The following is a 21,040-nucleotide window of genomic DNA, read 5'->3' on the forward strand; positions in this document are numbered from 1 at the left end:
ACATTGCATATAGCACCCGAGCTTACCTTCTATACCTGGTTGGTTCCACCTTGTTTCCTGACACCATGAGGGGATTTGTATCCCCAAGATATCTACCACTGTTGGGAGATTTAGGAAGATCCGTGAGTATGCTTGGGGGGCTGCAGCCCTTGCTCATTTGTACAGGGGATTGTCTGTTGCAGTGACACCTAATGCCACAACTCAGTTTCTCGGCAGTGCAACTTTGCTCATGGTGTGCTCTTTATCTGAATAAGTTCAGGTTATTATCTATGGTATTGTATTATCTGCTTAACTAATCAGGGCTTTCCCTTATTCCCACAAGGCCTGGATTTATGAGTACCTTCCTATTACTCAACCACAACAGAAGAACCAGAGCACTTTGCTGCCCCGGGCTTGTCGGTGGAACTTTGGAGGAGCAACGCGTGGACAGAGGAAAAAAGTCATGGAGTGGAGAAAAGTTTTTGAACAACTTCAATTTTCTGAGGCAAGTCCAAAATTACCTACTTATAAATGTGTGCCAATTTTTCAACTGTTATATCATATATATACTATCCCAATTATGTTTTCAGGTCAATTGGAACCCTTACAAGGACATAAATCCAGCAATTGTTCCGGAATATTGCATTGCAGCAGATAACATCTGTTACTCTCGGACTTGGCTAATCAGCTTTAACATAAAGGAGGTGTATGTGCCTGACAGGTTTGCTAGGCAGTTTGGAAGGGAACAAGGACGCCTCCATGGCGTGCCAATGTGGGCAAGAAGAACTTGGAGTAAGTGGAAAGACTGGAGAGCTGAGTATGCTCGTGAGATTGAGGAGTTTCATCAATTGGTTGGCTGCCGTTTCACCCCTCCTGCGGAAACCAATATCAACTCCCTTCCACTACATGAGTCTAGTGCTGGACAGAATGATGCAGGATGCAGTCTGAATACCTCTCATAATTTTCTACAATGGTAAGCCCTTAATAGAAAGCTAATTATCCATATTCCATACCTTTGCCTATAGTTGGCCCTTGGTGTGCTTATGCTTGTGACTTGTAGGTTGAAGATTTGAAAAATGATCTCCCAGTAATTGGTCGATATCTTGAGGGAAACTTGCTTCCTTCAGAGGTTTCAAGCTTCCTAGAGAGGGTGGGCACGATGATCAAGAGCTACTCCCCACCACAGAGCAGCCGAAGGAAAGATCGAGTAGCTCATGGCCACACTGGCCCAGTCAAGTCAAAGACCCAAGGAAAAGAGGGAAACCTTCACTCTTTCAAGATCCTTTAAGTCCTCATCGGTACCCAGGCACCCCAGTACCTTATCAGGCTAGCAAGTGTGGCATGGTGTTTGGGGCACCGTTCCTCTACTAAATGGGGGTGAGGCACTCAAGGAACAAGAGGCCATGGATCCCTGGCAGATCTCCCAGTCTCATTTGACAATGACCACATCTTCTTCATCTCTAGACTCAAGCACACCAGAATCAATGAAGCGAAGTCGGGAAGGTGGGGATGAAATTCAAATCCCAAGGGACACTGATTGCCTCCGAAGAAGTGGAAGGCTCTGTGTGCAGCTGAAAATGTTCAAGCACAGAGATGGAGTGGGTGCCGAGGCAGCTAATCCAATTTTCCTCTGATGAAGACAACGTCTCTTGATCTTCATATTGTACAAAGTAGCGAAGAAACTTGGATTGTTTGCTGCACTGCTGACAGTTAGCTGGCCACCAGCACTGTGCAGTGATATTGCTGTCTGTGCAATTTCGCGAGGATTTTCCTGTGTTTATATATTGCATCCTGTATTACCAATGGCAGACGCCGCAGACTTTAGCCTAAAGTCTGGACAATGACCTCCCTAGATAATCTGCAGCCGTGCAAATTTGTTTTCTATTGATGGTACTAAACTCAAACACCCCTGTTTTTGCAAGCATGGTCATGCTTGACTGCTGAGCCTGCGTGCTTGTAGCGGAACGGCGTGTTGTGGTTTTTCTGTGGAAAGCAGTGTTTTTCTGCTGGTTCAGTTCAGTTTTTGTGCGCTTGAGGAACATTCGTTCGTAACCACGGAAACACTGCACGCGTTTCTCTTCCCTCAGCCTCTTTTTTAACGACTGCCTCCATCTGATTCAATTTCTGTTTCGCACCGTGTGATTGGCTAGCTGGATGCAACCACACTAGGTCCAAAGTCCACCCCATGATGCAAAGAGTTAATAGAGTACATGTTTGGATTTTTAATCTTTCATTTGATTGGCGCCGTCCTTATATTCAGTGCGCCCTATATTGAAATAGATGCCCCTCTACCGAAAGTCTAGGTATGATTTTCATTTGCCTAAAGGCTAGTGTATAATAATTTTGTAGATTTCTCGTGAAACAATAAATACTCGTAGCAATAGCAAACGTTTTTTTCTTCCTTGTGTTCTCCGCCTCTCCATTCTTAATTGTTTAGTTTAACTTATCTTTAGCCAAACTTTCTAGTTTTGACACAGTTTTTTCAAAAAATTATGAACTTCAAAGTTCAATAAACGTAGTATCAAAACATATTTCTTGAAGAAATTAATAAAACTAATTTTCAGTGGATAATTTAATAAAACTAATTTGTTTTGATATAGTAAATGTTAGAGAGTATTTCTATAAACTAGATCAAAGTTAGAATAATTTAACTTAGGGGCCGTTTGGATCTCTTTATTTTGGAGGAATTGAAATCTACATCATGGATTAGGCTATTTGGCTTCGAATTTGACATTCCATAACATTCTCAAGCTCACAAATAAGCATATCTCAAATTCATAGGTGGAAGATATAAATAGATTCTATAGATCACTATACTATAATTCTATTCTTCAACTTATATCACACTCTTCAACTCACTATCTACAATAGACATGCAACATATAAGTATGTCCCTTGTATGCCTAACAATAAATATACAAATGTATTCTATATATAATTATATTAGCTTAATTAATCTACGACTAAATTGTAATTATTAAAATGAATTTAATTTCAAGGATCCAATAGGCCCTTAGAAAAAAACTAAAGTATACTATAATTTGAAAACAAGTAGTAATAGCGATGTATGGAACCTAAAAGTTCGCCATTCATTGGAGTCTTTTTATAATTACATGTAGGCAATAGAAGACACTACATTTCTACGTTTAACTTGTGCAATGTTATCTTGTAACCTAAGTAAAGAATTATTACGATCATTCTTCCTTTTTCATTCCATGATAACACTATCTATAGTACCAAAATTATATCTTTCAGACCAAATTGCCCCTCCTATATAGTCCGAGCATATCTTCCACATTGCAAGTTGCAAGAGACCCTTCGTCCTTTCACTCAATCTTATGACAAAAATCAAATTGGATATGACTTCTTAGTCGCTTGTCGATCTCCTCCTTTTGCTCCTGGTTCGACGTCTCGAAATTCTTGAAGCCTCAGGCTGAGGCTTCACCTTTCTCGAAAACTTGCTCTTGCATGATCACTCGGCTTTGCTTAGGCGGTTCTTTGGGCTCTTCCAAGTACACCTCTGAAACACCTTTGGGATCCTCCAAATATGCCTTTGCAATGTCTTTTCAGGTAATTTTGTCGGTCCAAATGATGCCATTCTACAGTTTCTTTCAGATGATGTCATGGATGATTCTAGTGTTGGCTACAAAACATCATCTTCGAAACCTGTCAAGCGTGGAGTTCACATTAAGGGCCCTGCATGGTGCTATGAATTCCCAATAGTAGCCCCTCGTGGATGACTCATTTTCGTTTTTACGAGTGTCGGTTCATAAACCTAGGGTCCCTTGCGGACCGGTTTCCCAACAAAGGCTCAGCCCAAGAAGACAGCAAGCAACTCATGGGTCGACCGAAGTATTCGGACAACGGGCCAGAAGGGAGATCCAATCACCGACCGGAAGGGTCTGGCCGAGGAGGAGCGACACCCGTTTTCCGACTCCAGCCGCCTCCGGACAGCCTCTCCGACCGGAAGGCCTGGCCAAAGCACTACTTCCGACTCCGACCCCACGTCTCCGACCGGAGGCACGCAGAAGCCCTGCTCACCGCTCTTCTCCGACTGGCGCAACCAGAGCCGACTAGAACCAACCGACCGGGGACGCCCGCTCGGAAAGAACCAGGGAATGAACGGAGAAAGCAAGGCAAGACGCTCAAGTCAAAACCACAATACTAAGGACCGTACCCTGTACACCTGTAGGAACAGTACTCTGCAACCGCCCTGACACGAACAGTGTTGTAGGCGGCGACATTTACCTACAGTATTGTGGGCGCCATTAACTCCCATACGGTAAGGCCCTCCATATGCCTCTGGGCATCGACAGTGTTGTGGGTGCCGGATTTACCGTACCGAGTGAACATGGTAAAACTCCTCACATGCCTCTGGGCATCAACAATATATGCAGGTACCGACATTTGCCATACCCGAACAAAGACGATGTAACCTCCCACATGCATCTGACATCCAACAGTGTTGTAGGCGCCTACCATCATCTTGTACCCACCGGCGTGGGCAACAAGACTTAGAAGCATACAAACTCTCTCCCTCTCACTTGTAAGGCCATCCCCTTCATCTATAAAAGGGGATGTGCTCTCTTCCAACATTCAGGTGATTCTAGATTCATTAGATCGACCAAGTTCACTAGTTCACAACCACAGAACCGCCAGGTTCGGACCTCAAGCACACGCTTGAACACTTAGCTCATAGCGGAGCTCCTATCGCTCTCGGCCCTTCCGACCGGAGCCGACTGGACCTCTTGTACACCCTATCTTTCTCCTTCTCGTTTGTAACCCTACTACAACTTCGAGCACCTGGGCTCAGGAATAAAGTCACCGACCGACTCAAATTGACGTAGGGCACGTTGCCTAAACCAGTATAAACCCTGTGTCATTGAGTGCTAGGCCACCTTCGATCACAACGTACGACAAAACTACAAATATTTACTTGTTGGTCACTTTTTGCACCGACACGAAGTGAGTCTATGAAATCATGCATCAAAAGATGTATAGCTTGTAATGCCATCCCCCGTTGTTTGCGAAAGGAGGGAAGACGGTAGATTTCAACTATGAGTTAATTGTAGTGAAGTTGTCTCTGTTTTATTTCAGGATTGACGATTATTTTTATGCATGTGATAGGGGCGTTCCCCTAGGCTCTACCATGGGGGTCTATATAAGCCGCAGTAGGTTGCTTTCTCATTATGCTTTGACTATGTAAATTGTTGGTGCTCTTGTTTTTGAATCTCGTTGCTGCAGCTCGTTCGTGAGCATCGAATTTCTATAAATTTGACAAAGATAGGCATTATTGCCCTCATCTTTTGTATTTTACGAATTGTGCTTTTATTAATTTTTGTGTTAGTGTGTAGGGTCATTTGGCTCCTATGGTTTATCGTCTCGAGAAATGTCTAGACTAGAATGAAGAGTGCAGATATGTGTTGAAAGGTCCTTGTTTGGTTTTGGTAATTGAGTGACAACCTAGGTGGACTAATGTATTTAAATGTGAGATACACAGATGATTAGTCTACAGGTACATGTGTGTGAGCAACATATGCCATGGAGGTGAAAATGACTTGGAGATGTTGCAAAGCTCACACATGCGATGAAGGAACTCATTGCATATGAGACATGACATTGAGTCATGTGACCAAGGTGGAGAAGATCAAGACAAGGCTTGACTTGATGGACCGGTTGCAAATGTCAAGGGCAAGTTTAAGGATGGCAACGGGTCAGGTTCAGGGCGGGTGGAGCATCTGCGGACCCACACCTGAAACCCGAGAAGGAAACCCAAACCTACCCCGAACCCTGTTTCTGGGGAAGAACAGCCCTCGCCCCCGAACCCGACGGGGACCTGAGACCCGAGACCCAAGAATTTTATAGCAAGATGGGGTCGAGGTTGTGAGTCGCGGATACAAAATGAGGTCACGAGTCACGGTGGGTGATGCGTCGGTGACGGCGCAGCTTTGAAAGCTCTAGTTTGGTTTTGGTTAATTGATGAAACCCTAAGTGCTAACCTAGTTTATCAAAGTGATTATGAGATAGGTAGCACTACTCCAAGTGATGAAGCAATGGCGAAGATCATGATGATGGTGATGGTATGGTGATGATCAAATGCTTGAACTTGGAAAAGAAGAAAGAGAAAAACAAAAGGCTTAAGGCAAAGGTATCAATAGTAGGAGCCATTTTGTTTTGGTGATCAAGACACTTAGTGAGTATGATCACATTTAGGTTAGATAGCCATACTATTAAGAGGGGTGAAACTCGTATTGAAATGCGGTTATCAAAGTGCCACTAGATACTCTAACTCATTGCGTATGCATTTAGGATCTAGTGGAGTGCTAACACCCTTGAAAATGCTTTGTGAAAATATGCTAACACATGTGCACAAGGTGATACACTTGGTGGTTGGCAACATTTGAGCAAGGGTTAGAAACCCTCACCAGCGCCCTAGACAGAAAAGACAGGGGTTCACAGAGTGACCGGACGCTGGTGGTGTAGTGACCGGACACTGGGTTTAGAGTCCAGTCAGTAGCAACAGTGAGCACGCGTCTCGGTCTTATGATCAGACGCTGGTAGGCTGCGTCTGGTCAATGCTGACGTACGCTGACGTGTGGTGCATAGTGGAGACATTGAGTGACCGGACGCTGAGTGAGTCTGGTCGAGCATGACCGGACGCGTCCGATCATGATTTTGCATGAATGGAACCTTACTAGAAACGATCGGACGCTGAGGTCTAGCGTTCGGTCACCTCGCAGCAGCATGTCCGGTCATCACTTAACCGTTGGGATCAGGTGCTCAGTATTTGAAGAGAGGGGACACGTGGCGTGTATTGCGCGACCGAACGCTAGGGTCCAGCATTCGGTCAATCTGACTAGAGCATCCGGTCAGCCCGTGTTCAGTGCAATGAGTAGCCCAACGGCTCTATTTTGTGGGGGCTTCTATTTAAGCCCCATAGCCAGCTCAAGCTCACTCTCTTAGCCATTTGCATTGACATAGCAACCTTGTGAGCTTAGCCAAAGCCCTCCCACTCATCTCATCATTGATTCATCATCATTGTGATATTGGGAGATAATCCAAGTGCATTGCTTAAGTGATTGCATCTAGTGGCACTTGGCATTCGTGTTTCGCTGCGGGATTCACTTGTTACTCTTGGTGGTTGCCGCCACCTAGACGGTTTGGAGCAGCGAGGATCATTGAGCGGAGGTTGGTGATTATCTCCAGCTCTGATCATGGTGATTGTGAGGGGTCTTGTGCCTTCCTCGGTGGAGAGCCAAAAGATAACTCTAGTGGATTGCTCGTGTCATTGAGTTACCTCACTTGTGGGTAGGTTCTTGCGGTGTCCAATTGTGTGGACGAGGTTCGTGCAACACCTCTTAGCCGCCGAACCACCAAGTGTTGGTCGACACAACGGGGACTAGTGTGCCAGCAAGCACGTGAACCTCGGGAGAAAAATTGATTATCTCTTGCCCTTTGGTATTCTCCCGGTGATTGATTTAGTATTCATCTTGTGATTGGTTCACTCCTCTACACGGCGGTACAATCACCCTACTCACTCATTTATATTCTTGCAAACTAGTTGTGGCAAGCTCTTTAGTGTAATTAGAATTGAGAGCTTAGTTTGTTATTTTAAGTTTATCTAGTGGAGCTCTTAGAGTAGCAAGATTGAGAGCTCTTAGTGAGTAGTAACTTTGCAAGTTGTGTGCCTAGTAATCATTGTAACTAGAATTGTTGGATAGGTGGCTTGCAACCCTTATAGAGCTAGAGCAAGTTTGCATTTTGCTATTTGTCATACTAATCAAATTGCTCTAGTTGATTTGTAGATTTTTAAATAGGCTATTCACCCCCCTTTAACCATATTAGGACCTTTCAGGCTTTAGTGTGAAAGCGAGGTGGAAGAAGTGTGGGCCCGTGGTGCACCGGTGTCGCCTGCCGCGGTGCGCCGGTGCCGCTTAGGCAGCCTGCCGCAGGGTGCTAGGCCGCTGGCATCGCCCTGGCTGCCTACAGTGATTCCACTCAAGGGGAGGCACAACAGAGGTAGAGCGGAGGGTAGCAACAAAGCGACAGAGGGCAGGGCAGGGGTGGAGTGGAGCCACGCTCATGGTCTCACGAACATAGGGTAGTGGAGATGCGGAGTCATAGACATAGGGGGGCAGAGATGTGGAGTCATGGATGCATGGGACAGAGACGCGGAGTCATGGGTATGGCTACGGTGGGAGTGCGGCAAGAAGTCGATTGCTAGGGTTATAGGTTAGGTTGGGCCAGCTTTGGTGGGCTTTTTAGCATACTGCTTAAAACTTCAGGTCCCCAATGGCCACCCATGGGGGTGACTACAAACCTGACCCTGACCCACCCTGTTTTGGGTCCCCGAACTCAAAAACCCGCGGGCAAAATTTGGACTCGCCCCCATCGGGTGCAAAACCCACGGGTTTCGGGTCTAAACCTGACCTGTTGCCATCCTTAGGCAAGTTGAGTGATGACTTGGCGCAGATGGACCGAAGCAATGGTAAAGAGCGAGTGAGGTCAATATCGATGTACCAACAAAGGTCACGTGATGATATGAAGTGGATCATACCATTTGTGATAGGGTTGGTGCATGTGTTGCATCAACACCAAAGGAGATGAAATGGAATGCGTAAGGCAAAGGTATATTTATAGGGCATTTCATTTCACCGGTCATAGGTGTTTAGAGAAGTTTATGACCAGGTTTAGGATAGATGGTAGTACTATCAAGAGGGACAAACTTATTTGCATATCGGTCATCTAGTGCCACTTGAGCGATCTAACTCTGCATACGTGTTAGGATCGAGTGGCATGGTGAAATGAGTGACTAATCCTTTGAAAAATATTTGTGAAAATGCTAACATACGTGCACAAGTTGGTGAACACTTGGTGGTGTTGGCACTTTTGCAAAGAAGGCGAAGAAAAGAAAGTAGGAAGAAGGTCACTAGGGTGACCGGACACGATCCTTGGGGAGACTGGACGTGTCCGGTGCTATACCCTAGCCTTGGGCAGAGTGGATGAGATGATCGGACTCTAGCTCAAGGAGTGACTAGACACTGGGAGAACATTGTTCCTACTTCCGGTCATGGTGACGTGGCACGCTAGCGCTGGCTGTGGAGGATCGGACTCTGCCGTGCGTTCGGTCTTTGGTGTGGCAAAACCACCCAAAATAACACGCTTACGGAGGTGCTCGTCTTCCACCAGACACTAAGCACCCTGAAAGCAAGCTACAGCGGGCGGTATCTGTCGGACACACCCTAAGGGAGAACCCAAAAGATCCACATTTTTCCCAAGGATCCAATAATAAGAATGAGTTACAATACTTGTCCATTTCATACATCAGAGTTTCTTAAAAGTACATTATTACAATACCAAATATCAGAGTGCGAAATGATAAACAGCGGAATTTAAAATAAACATCTAGCAAATAGAACGAGGATCCATCTGAGCCCACCAGAAGAATCCTCCACACAAAGGTACTTCTCATGCATCACCTGCAACAGGGGTAAATAAACCCTGAGTACACAATGTACTCGCAAGACTTATCTGACTAGCGGGAATAATTTCCCGACTCCAAGGAATATGAGAAGCTTTATGGTTTGCTGGTTTATTTTAGCAGAAAGCAATACTAATAGTGAGTCCTTATTTGTTATTATTATCGGTCGGATTAAGTTATTATCTATCCAGTCTATATAAGCACCTGTTCTACTTTCAAGCAAGGGTTGAGCAATCAGTTCCATTTCTTCTCCTTTCAACTTTCAGTTCTTACTATGGTGCTAAACCGCAAACAAGCCGTACTAGATTTCCCGATGATTTGTGAATCAATGTGCCCAGCTGGGTGCCCCAAAGACACATGCCCCGCTTGTACCCCAAGCACAAGCAGGACCAACCCATCACTCTCCTATCCTAGGTGTCTAGGTCCCCGTCCAAACTTAGACTCTAAGCCCCCACTCCTGAGTCCCGGACTCAGTGCAGTGCAAGGACCTCCACCATCTCCGCCTCCAATTAGTTGGTTCGGAAAGAGCCGGATCCACGATAAGAGAGCAACAAGCCTTCCCTACGCCCATACCCAAGTATGTGCTCGGAACAATAGATCTATGACTTGACTAGAGCCATATGCAACGATCGGTCCTTAATTGATATAGACAGGGAAAAAATATAACCAAGCTATGCCCTGTTGGCTGCAGGACACAACCCTTTACAACCCACCAGAACCCAACCATATCCCTACCCGGTCACCATTTTTCTTTCCACCATCTTATCATGAGTGATCATATTTATCACCTATTTGCGAGTAACGGTAGGTTACTCACGCTACCGATATCCTGAGCATAGCAGCTACTCAACCTGTACTAGTAGGACTCATTGGTAGATATATTTATGCATGTAGTTTTTATAAAATGCCTGTAACTTAAATGCACATCATAGATATATATTCAGTGATCATTTAAAATAGGGGTCATGCACTGGGGCTTGCCTTCAGCGGGCATGGTGTCAGCAAAGTCAGTGACGGGTGGCTCCAGAACGTCCTCCTATATGAGGATCTCCTCCTCGTACTCTTCGATGACTTTGTCGTACTCCTGCTCGCCCGCAGTCACGAACTCTACCAACTCATTATCTACATGCATGAAATGATGATGCAACGCTTAGTAATACGGCAACAGCAACTCTTAAAATAAGAATACATATACTAAGCTACTAAGCTAACTCTAATGACTAATACGCAAAGTTACCTATTATTCCCACTAAATAGGTATGAAACATTTCATGTATTATCTTAGCAACTAAAGGCATCCTTATTGTTAATATCAATTTACTATATATATGATAAAACAAGGTGCACTAACTACCATATTTATCAACCTATTCTAAGGCCACAAAAATTATAGTGAGCATATGATAATACAATGAACCTATTGTAAAAGAATTATAGGGCTAACACTTCTACCAATGCATCACAAAAATTCATGCTCTAAATAACCATAATAATAACAAGCAACCTAGAATTAATAAGTAACCCTAAAACATCGTAGAACCATATGAACTAATTACACTAACAGATAGATCATGAATTTAGGAATCTTACAAAATTTATTTCACAATAAATAAATAAATTCAAATAAGCTCTAGAGATGAAGAAAATGGTATTATTGGAGGAGGCTAATCATGCTATTGGACTTGTTGACCAGCACATGACTGTGGGTCTAGAAATAATAGAGAAGGAGAATGAAGGAATCCTTGTAGGTTAGCTACCTCGGTCAATTACAACTCAGAGAGGGAGATCGACAGAGCGCAGGCTTCCCAGGCAAGAATAGAGGAACTCAATTTAGAGAGTAAGATGGTGAGCGACGGAGTGGGACGGCTCAGTAGGCTTGGCGTGTCCTTTATAGGCAGGAGATGCGGGGCTAGAGGTGGAGCAGGCATTTAGCTATCTAGTCATGTGAATTGGATTTAACGTGATGGACTTGGAGTGGGTCTTTGGTCATGAGTGAATTAATTCAAATGATGGACTTTGAGTGGTCTTTGGACTTAACGAGCACATCAGGACTGGAGTGTGCTTTGGGCTAAACGTGCTTGGCGGTGGGGTGCTGGTTCATTCATGTAGGTCAAGGAATTAATGAGGGAGGAGACCACATGTTAAGGAAATATTAGAGAATAAGAAAATCAATTGCAGACTAGCTACCTCAGCTGATTATTGCAGCTCAGGAGAAATCGATAGACACAACTTTCACGGGCAAGAACAAAGAAACTTGATTTGAGAGAAGCAAGTGAGCAGCGGAGTGAAATGGCTCGGTGGCTCGGTGTATCCTTTTAAAGGCAGGAGACGTGTCTAGTCTCGCTGTTGTGCAATGTTTGGCATGAGCAGTAACGACCGGACCCAGGGCCAGTGTGTCATGTCTCAGCGTAGAGGCACGTCCGGTCATGAGCTGAGGGCACATGGGTGAGATAGCCATTGGGCAACAATGGCTCTCTTCAAATTGTGTGGATACGTGGCAGCGTTAGTGCGACCGAACATAGGGACCGACGCATTCGGTCACTTGGACCTGCGTGTCTGATCGCTGCGAGTTTTGCCCAGTGAAGGGGCAACGTCTCTATTTGGCCTTTGGGTTATAAATAGAAGTGGTGGCCGGCCTTGGGCTAGCAGCTGAGCACCCAAGAGCCCTAGTGGCTTGTGTTGTTGTGCTTGGGAGCCCTCCATCTTACATATGCTTGATAGTGTTCATCCGATTATGTGAGAGAGCGATTCTAGTGCGATTACATCATGAGGTTGCATCGAGTGTCACTAGGTGTTCGAGTTGCAAGCTGGTGCTGCTTGTTACTCTTGGAGGTTGCCACCTCCTAGACGGCCTGGTGGCGAGTTCTCCATCGTGAAGCACGCAAGAAGATTGTGCGGTGCTCTAGAGAAGGATTTGTGAGGGGTACCATGCTCACCCCACGGGAGCTACAAAGAGCAATACTAGTAGAGCATGTCATTGAGCTACCCTCACTTGTGGGTAGGTTCTTACGGCGCTCGACTTGTGGGCTTGGTGGGTGATGCCAATTAGCCACCAAACCACCAAGTGAGCGGTCGACACAACAGAGACTAGCGTGTTGACAGGCACGTGAACCTTCGAAGAAAAATCACCATGTCAACATTGTCTACTCATTGGTTTGCATCCACATTATACAAGCTTGTACTTACTTTTCATACATTGTGCTTGTGTAGTTGCTCTAAGTAATTAGTGAAAGGTTCTTGTTTGGTTTTGGTAATTAAGCGACAACCTAGGTGGACTGATATGTGTTTATGTGACATACACAGGTGATTAGTCCACATGTACACTTGTGTGAGCAACACATGCCATAGAGGTGGAAATGGATTGGATATGTTGCAAGGCTCACACATGTGATGAAGGAGCTTATTGCATATGAGATATGACATGGAGTCATGTGACTAAGGTGGAGAAGATCAAGACATGACTTGGCTTGATGGACCGGTTGCAAGTGTGAAGGGAAAGTTGAGTGATGACTTGGTGCCAATAGACTGAAGCAACGGTGAAGAGCAAGTGAAGTCAAGATCGATAAACCAATACAGTCACATGATGATATGAAGTGGATCATATCATTTGTGATTGGTTGGTGCATGTGTTGCATCAACATTGGAGGAGATAGAATAGAATGCACAAGGCAAAGGTGTATTTCTAGGGCATTTCATTTTACTAGTCATAGGTGTGTAGAGAAGTTTATGACTGGGTTTAGGATAGATGGCCGTACTATTAAGTAGGTCAAACTTGTTTACATATTGGTCATCTAGTGCCACTCGAGTGATCTAACTTTGCACCATTGTTATGATTGAGTGGCATGGCAAGTTAAGTGGCTAACACCATTGAAAATGATTGTGAAATGCTAACATATATGCACATAGTGGTGTACACTTGGTGATGTTGGTATATTTATAAAGGAGAAGAAGTTTGAGTTGAAGAGGAGGATTTTAGGCGTGACCGGACGCTACAATAGTGACTGGACACTAACGCAATAGTGACCAGACGCTACTGAAATAGCTACTGGATGCTAATGCAACATGCGACCGGATGTGCCTGTGCAACTGTTCTCAGACAGGCAACACATGCGGTTGGGTGACCTAATCATCTTTGGAACCTCTCTGTTCATGACCTGACTCTAGGGACGCCGTGTTCGGTCACTAGGACAGGCACGTCCTGTCATTAAGAGATGAAGTGCAAGTGAAGTAGCCGTTAGAGTCCAATGGTCAGCCTCAAACGCTAGGAACACATGGCATTGATACGAGGATCGGATGCTATTGCAACAAGCCTCGGATGCTATTGCAACAAGCACCGGACGCTGCTGCAACAATCGATTGGACGCATCCGGTGCTACTTATAGAGAGTTCGGTCAGTGAACAGAAAAAGGGTAACGACTCTATTTGACCTTTGGACTATAAATAGAGGGGTGTCTCGGCCATGGCTGAGGTTGAGCACCTTGGGGATGTGCTGCCCTTCTATGTGCTTGGTTTGAGAAGCCTCTAACTCACTTGTGCTTGCGAGAAGTGCGAATCTATTGCGATTGAGTAATTCTAGTGCGTTGCATTGTGAGATTGCATCAAGTGGCACTAGGTGTTTGAGTTACAAGCCGATGGTGCTTGTTACTCTTGGAGGTTGCCACCTCCTAAATGGCTTGGTGGTGGTCTCTGTCGAAGCACGCAAAGGAGATTGTGCGGTGCTCCAGAGAAGGATTTTGTGAGGGGTACCGTTCTCACCCCGTGGGAGCCGCGAAGAGCAATACTAGTAGAGCGTGTTATTGAGCTACCCTCACTTTTTGGGTGGGTTCTTGTGGTGCCCAACGTGTAGACTTGGCGGGTGATGCTAATTAGCCACAGAACCACCAAAGTGAGCAGTTGACACAACGGGTACTAGCATGTTGGCAAACACATGAACCTTAGGAGAAAAATCTTCGTGTCATCCTTATCTTCCCTGTGGTTTGTATTCCCCTTTACACAAGCTTTTACTTACATTTCATATATTGTGCTTGTGTAGTTGCTCTTGTAATTTGTTAGATTGTGTAGCTTACTAGTTACCTTCTTACTTGTGTAGTGTAGCATAACCGACAAATTTATAAGAGCACAAGTACAATGGCAGCCCACAAGTGGTCGCTCTATCATGCTTGAGCCCATATAAACCCGGTAGTCCATTGAGTATCGTGAAGGGTCTCGATTAACCATCAACATACAACCAAGATCATACATGATTCAATATACATGTCACACGTTACATGAAGTTCACAAATATAGTTCATCCATCAGAGTACGAATTAAGGTTATTACAAACCAAGTTCAAGTAAAATAGTAGCGGAAGCAATTAAAAGTTTGAAACCAATATCTGCAACATTGTTTAAATATAGTGCCAGCTCATGATCACACTTCCACAAAAGCATAAGAGAGGGATTAATAAGAGATGCCTGCCCAGGGCTTACTCCTGGTTATGACGGGATAGAAGCAGGTTCTTGTAATAGCCATGATAAATTGTACCATCTACAACAATGGGAATAAAACCCTGAGTACAAGAAGGTACTCAGCTAGACTTACCCATCATAAACCAAAAATAAAGTGACTCCAAGGATTATGCAAGGCTTTATAAGTGGTGCTAGCTTGACAACATTTTGCATAAAAAGAGACTAATTTAGTTGTACATTTATAATTCATCATCAAGTTAATTATAGCTATTCATATCTAGATTAGCAACTAACATATGCCAAACATGTGGTATATCCTTTAGTAGTATACAATAGTAACCATAGCCGGTATAATAATTCCATGTTTATCCGAACCATCATATTCCATAACATAGTTACTACGATGTTGGGGCTAGCCAAGTTTCTCACTGTCCGAGAGAGACGGTGATTCGAATGGATTTCAACCAGTTTGAAATTTATTCATAACATAAACCTAGGTAGACCAGATCAATGGTCACCTTAGGTCACCTTTGGTACAACTTAGGTCCAAATTTCACGGGTTCACCTAGGGCCACACAATCAGGGACAACCAGCTGCCAGGATGTTTAGGCCTAGCCTGCCCTTGGGCTCATGTCTGGCTCCTCACACATCCTTACTACCATCCAAAGTATGCACTCTAACAAAACGAGACCCAGCCTGAGTTGAGCTACTCGATTCACGGTCGGAATGAGTTATCCGGCCAGCTAAGTGAGAGGCATACGTTCAATCTCAACAAAAGTGCCAACAACGGTGTGGTCCTTAATTGGCACAGACAGAATCACATGAGTCAACCTACACATAGACTCCGCTCGGCCTCCATTTACATTACCCCATGGTTCTTTTCCACGATAGCAAATATAGCCAACAATGCTTCGATATCCACCTATATCTCATAAGTGACAGAAAATCACCCGACTTCTACCGATCTAAACATGGCTAAGCATATATTCGATCCTAGACCTACATAGGGTTAAAGGTATATATATGTGGATAAGGTAGTTCTATGCATCAAGTGGTTTCAATTAACTCTTATCACCTAATGCATCAGACATACAAGGACTCAAGTGAAGTTTTGTAAAACATAGAAGACTTAGAATGCTCTAAGGCTTGCCTTTGAGGAAAGAGGTTGGTCTATGATATGGGCACTCGGGGAGGTCCTCAAGAGTTTGCTCCTCTCCTTTTAGAGCTATGGCTTGAGGTGTCTCCTACTGTTCCTCCTCTTCTTTTCGTTGAACTCCAAAAGAGTTATCCCTTCGGACAATCCTATATGCATGAGCATGAAATAAGATATCATGGATGCATATATAATGATATACATGATATGATATGGTGTGATGAATGCATCCTCATAAGTGTTCTCAGCAGCATTGCATTATGGTGATAACAAGTTATATTTTTTACTGCGTAGGTGCATATCTCTTCTCTAGTAACTAAAACAAACACTTGTGTAAATTATTTTCTAGACTACAAGATAGTAGCCAATTGTTTTGACCATAACTAGAGTTATACACATCAAAGTAATATGGTTGTGGATATTCTAGAAAGCTTATGAAATTGCCTACAACTTTCTTTTAATCATCTTAATGTGATTCAGCAGTTATCTAGATCAAGCAATTTAATCTTTCAGATCTATCCAGAGAGCAAGCATTTCTGACAGTAGACTTCTAATAGCTATAATTCTTAAACCATAAGGCCTATGATTATAAAATTTTAACACAAGGTATATAAGTAAGTTATCTACAACTTTGTTATTAACCATCTTTACAGAAAAGATCATTATCACTATGAAATCATCACCACAACAGAAACTACACATGCAGTCATCTAGTTGAATTATAAAAGCAATAATTAATTATTTGCCTATAAACAAATACTTCTAAGCCTCACTAACAGTATCAATAGATTATATGCATCACACACACCACAGAAAACATCATGGTTAAGCCTAACTAATTTATTTATATTCATTTATTAATTTCCTTAGATAATAAGGTGAGTTAAAAGATAAATATTTTTAGTGCTCAATAAATTCTAAAAAAATGATAGTAGCCTACATATGACCATAATAGTCTACTATATAAATTTCATGCCATTTGGATAAGTATAGCCATCTCTACAAATATGATAAGTTACATTGACTTATTTTAGCAAAAAATAATTTAGCATAGTGAAAAGTGTCAAACAATATATTTAATATTTTTGTAACTTTTATCCTAGCATAAGAATACTATGTAAAAATTTGTATGATCATATGTTATATATTTTTACCCCATTTAATTTTACTAGAAACTAGCAATGAATTAGGATTAAATATGAAGACCATATTTCAAGTATGCCTACTGTAGGTTTAATATTTTTTCTAGCTATAGAATGTCAACACAAGACCAACAAAATTGGAATCACAATTTTATCACCTTCCTAACTCAAGTTATGTAATTTACAAGCTAGAAACTATTTTAAAGGTACTTATCTTGCTTAATTTAATTCTCCTAGAAAAATACCTTAAACAGTAGATTTCATATTTTTATCAAATAGTACACTTCATGATGAATCCAACAAAAATTTGGTTCACCCCATTTGGACACTCCTAGCTCTATATATGAATTTTTGAAATTTGTAACTAAATCTATGAAAAAATTGATAAAGAAAATCAAATTTCAAAACGGGCGCTATAGCTAGGTGCACCCGGTGTATACACCATGCTGCGACTGATGATTGGGCCCCATGGTCAACTCAGCCCCACGCGACAGAGAGATAGAGACAGGGGCCAGCTTTGACTGACGAGAACTCACTGACGGCGAGGTCACCGGCGACGAGGTCGGCACCAACGTGTTCTCCATCCTATTCTGCACCTATAGGTACCCTCATTTTGCTCGGAGGATCATCAAAGCTAGCTCGTCAGTGAGCATGGTGGCTCGACGGCGATGCATGGTGGTGCTTCGGTCATTCCCGACGATGGCATGGTGTAACACCTCTGGTGTTATGAGCTTACTTAGCACCAAGATTTAGGCCTAAGAGGATTTACCAAAACTTTTTTTTATTTTAAAATTTTAACTTATGTTTAAAAGTGTTATTTTGGTGAATTATATTGAACAACAGGTTAAGTAGCTCCTAGATGTTTGTTTCTGAGTTAGTGTGACGTATGGACTAGTGTATGAAATGCGTAGTGGTTGGAATTAATTCGGTTTAGGCATGTTAAAAATTATGGCAACACGCATGCACGCCGCGCACGTACACAACACACTCATGGACGCCTATGTGCATGCCTAGACTCATCGCTGCCTTGCTGCGCGCTAGCCTTGTTGCTAGTCTCATCTCAATGGCCGCACAACCGACGTCGCTTCTCGGCGGGCTATCCCGCTGCCGCTACCGCGTCCTAATCTCATGCTGGTTAATCGTGTCGGGACGTGGGCTACGCGTAGGGTCTTGTCACTGCTATGACATCACTGTTGGTGATCATGGCACATTCCTCACCTCTTGATCCATCTACCCCATCGTACATCCGTGCCGCTTCACAGTAGTCGCTTAGTGGCCATCAATCTCGGCTTCTGGGGTGACAAGGCACCTCACTGCCGTCCTGATCGCTAGGCGACGTGGTGCGTCCCCCACTCAGAGTCAGTCATCTAATTTATTTGCGTCACACCGTGTTGTCGAGTCATCGTTTGCTCTTTCTTTTCTCTGCACCCCAACGCGTCAATTTGCCTGCGCCATTGTCTTTCTCTCCCTCGCTAGCGTCTTGTCCGAATTTTAATGGGGAGCACATGGCTCTATCATGCCCACACCCCACTGTTCCCTCTCCTCGCGCTCCTTCTTGAGCACACCAAGGCCGAGTAGTTGTCTACCTCTGCTAGTCCTTGCCTGCCTCTGTTGTCTGCCATGGCTGGCGAGCAAAGCTCCAAGTCACCGAGTTCCCACGCCTCTATCTTGTCGCTACTGCTTTCCACGCTTCCCACGCGCACCCTGCACACCAGCCTAGCGACGCTCTTGCTGCCTCTGCATGCCATAGGCCAATGGCGCCCATGCATGACTCCACCATGCTCCTCTATAGTTGCGTTGTACGCCATCCGTCGCTTTGACCCTCGCAAGCGCACATGAACATCCACGGCTCTGCCTTGCCTCGCTCCTCCTTGCACCGTGGCTCCTCCAGTGCCCCGTGCATTGGCGCCACCGCAGCCGCCAAGGCACATCTCGAGCATGCCCGAGCTTGCGTGTCCTGCACCGCTCCCCTGCTCTCCCACTCCTTCGCATGTAGCACTGACATTCCCTCCTCTTCCTCCTCACGTCGTGTGCTGCTGGCTACCATGCCCTGCTCGAGTCCTATGCCATGTCTCCATCATCCATGCACCACAGCATCCCTGCCATGGCTGCGCCACCACTGCATCCTCGCCTATCGTTTACCCTTCGTGTGAGCTCACGAGCCCTACCACGCTGCTACCATGCTAATGTCGCTATGCCACACTGTCCATCCACAGTCATTCGTGTGGAGCTTCCCCTGTCGCTGATGTCACCATGGGTGCTCCACCGGCCGCTCACGGTCGTACTGTTGCCACCCATGCGTGCGGACAAAGCCGCCTATGCCCCATGCATCGTCCTACCATCCCCGCCTGGCCAACGTCATCACAGCTAGTGTGCTCACCACGTCAACATGTGTGGGCATGCTGCCAAGGGCTGGCTCGAGTCTTGCCATGGCTAGCTCATGGTTGCGTAGGCTCTCATGCCCTCATCGGCGGGATTCCACCGCCGCCGGGCCTTCCCCGGCCAAGATTGACCATCGACCGGTGCCCTCTGCTCCATGCTCTGTTTTTGGGAGAGAGAAAAGGTGAGAGAGGTAAGGATATAATCTTTCTAGGGTCTCGATGCAAAATCAGTGACTCACATAAATAGTATTTGTGTCATGCGGGTTGATTTAAGTAAAGTATAGGGGCCTCTTTGCAAATATATTGCTGTTGCCTTGCCCTGGCAGCGTGGGCCAGCTTGTTGGGCCGTGCTTGTCCATGTGTGGGCTGGCCTGCTCATGCTGGGCTGCGGTTCGTTTGCCGCCTAGGCCGCACGCGTGCCTGTGAGCCTAGTCGCGTTGCCTGCCTGGCGCTCACGCCGTCGCCTAGGCCGCGCGCTGTGCGCCAATGGGCCGAGCCGGTTCGTTGGATGTGGGCCACGCTGAGGCCGTGCTCGCCGTGGGCCGTGTGGGCCGCAATGTTCTTTTCTTTTTCCAAGGAATTAGTGAAGATTTCCGAATATAATTCTGAACTGATTTTGCTATTTAAATATAAAATCATTTAGGAGTCCAAAATTATGAAACCATTTTGTTAGGCTCCTAAAATCATGATCTATCTAATAGTGTATTTTATTCGCATAGGTTCGGTATGTTTTTAGGGTTGCTCTAATTATTTTTAAATATTTAATATTATTAAAATGTGAACTTGTAGGAATTTTCGTGATAAATTGGTGATAGTGTTAACTCTAAAATTTTACAGTAATTACAAATATTATTAGCTGCTCATGGTAATTTTGTAGCTCTAGAATAATTAGTTTGCTAGATAGATAATGATGTCCTATTTCGAATAAAGATTAAATTGATGGAATGGGATAAAGAAACACCTTGGAATTATATAACTGAAACACTTGTTTTGAAATGACACCTTTTTCGACGATGTTGATACGCAGATTATTACATTAGTCATTAGAACTAGCTCGTTAACTTGAAAGGCATAAATCGTATTTTATGAGTCACAATTGCAGTTGATTAATTACATCTTTGCATTGCATTGCATTGCATACCATAATAGGGACGTCGATGGATCGCGCAGTCATCAGGAGTTGCTGGAGAAATGGTGCTTTTAGGAGATCGTGTCTCCATGATGAATAGCTAACTTCTGATTAAATCTTACCAAGCAAGCCCCGATGTATAACCCCTACTTTCTATACTTTTAATTATATTTGTGCATTAAGTTTTAAGGAGTTGAATGAAACCACCTTGCATATATATATCTTGATCCTATGAGTCTTACCTAGTATGATAGGATATGATTTAGGTATTGGTGGGGTGTAAGAGGTTGTATCCTACGGCCAACAGGACATAGCTTGGTTATACTAT

The 21,040-nt window shown here is 44.3% G+C and overlaps 1 pseudogene; it reads left to right on the forward strand.

Annotated features, from left to right (window-relative positions):
- Positions 1-8: 8 nt before the first annotated feature.
- Positions 9-1,865, forward strand: LOC136534191 (uncharacterized; annotated as a pseudogene).
- The last annotated feature ends 19,175 nt before the right edge of the window (positions 1,866-21,040 follow it).

This window comes from Miscanthus floridulus, unplaced genomic scaffold (genome assembly GCF_019320115.1).
Source record: "Miscanthus floridulus cultivar M001 unplaced genomic scaffold, ASM1932011v1 os_1635, whole genome shotgun sequence".
Lineage (NCBI taxonomy): Eukaryota > Viridiplantae > Streptophyta > Magnoliopsida > Poales > Poaceae > Miscanthus > Miscanthus floridulus.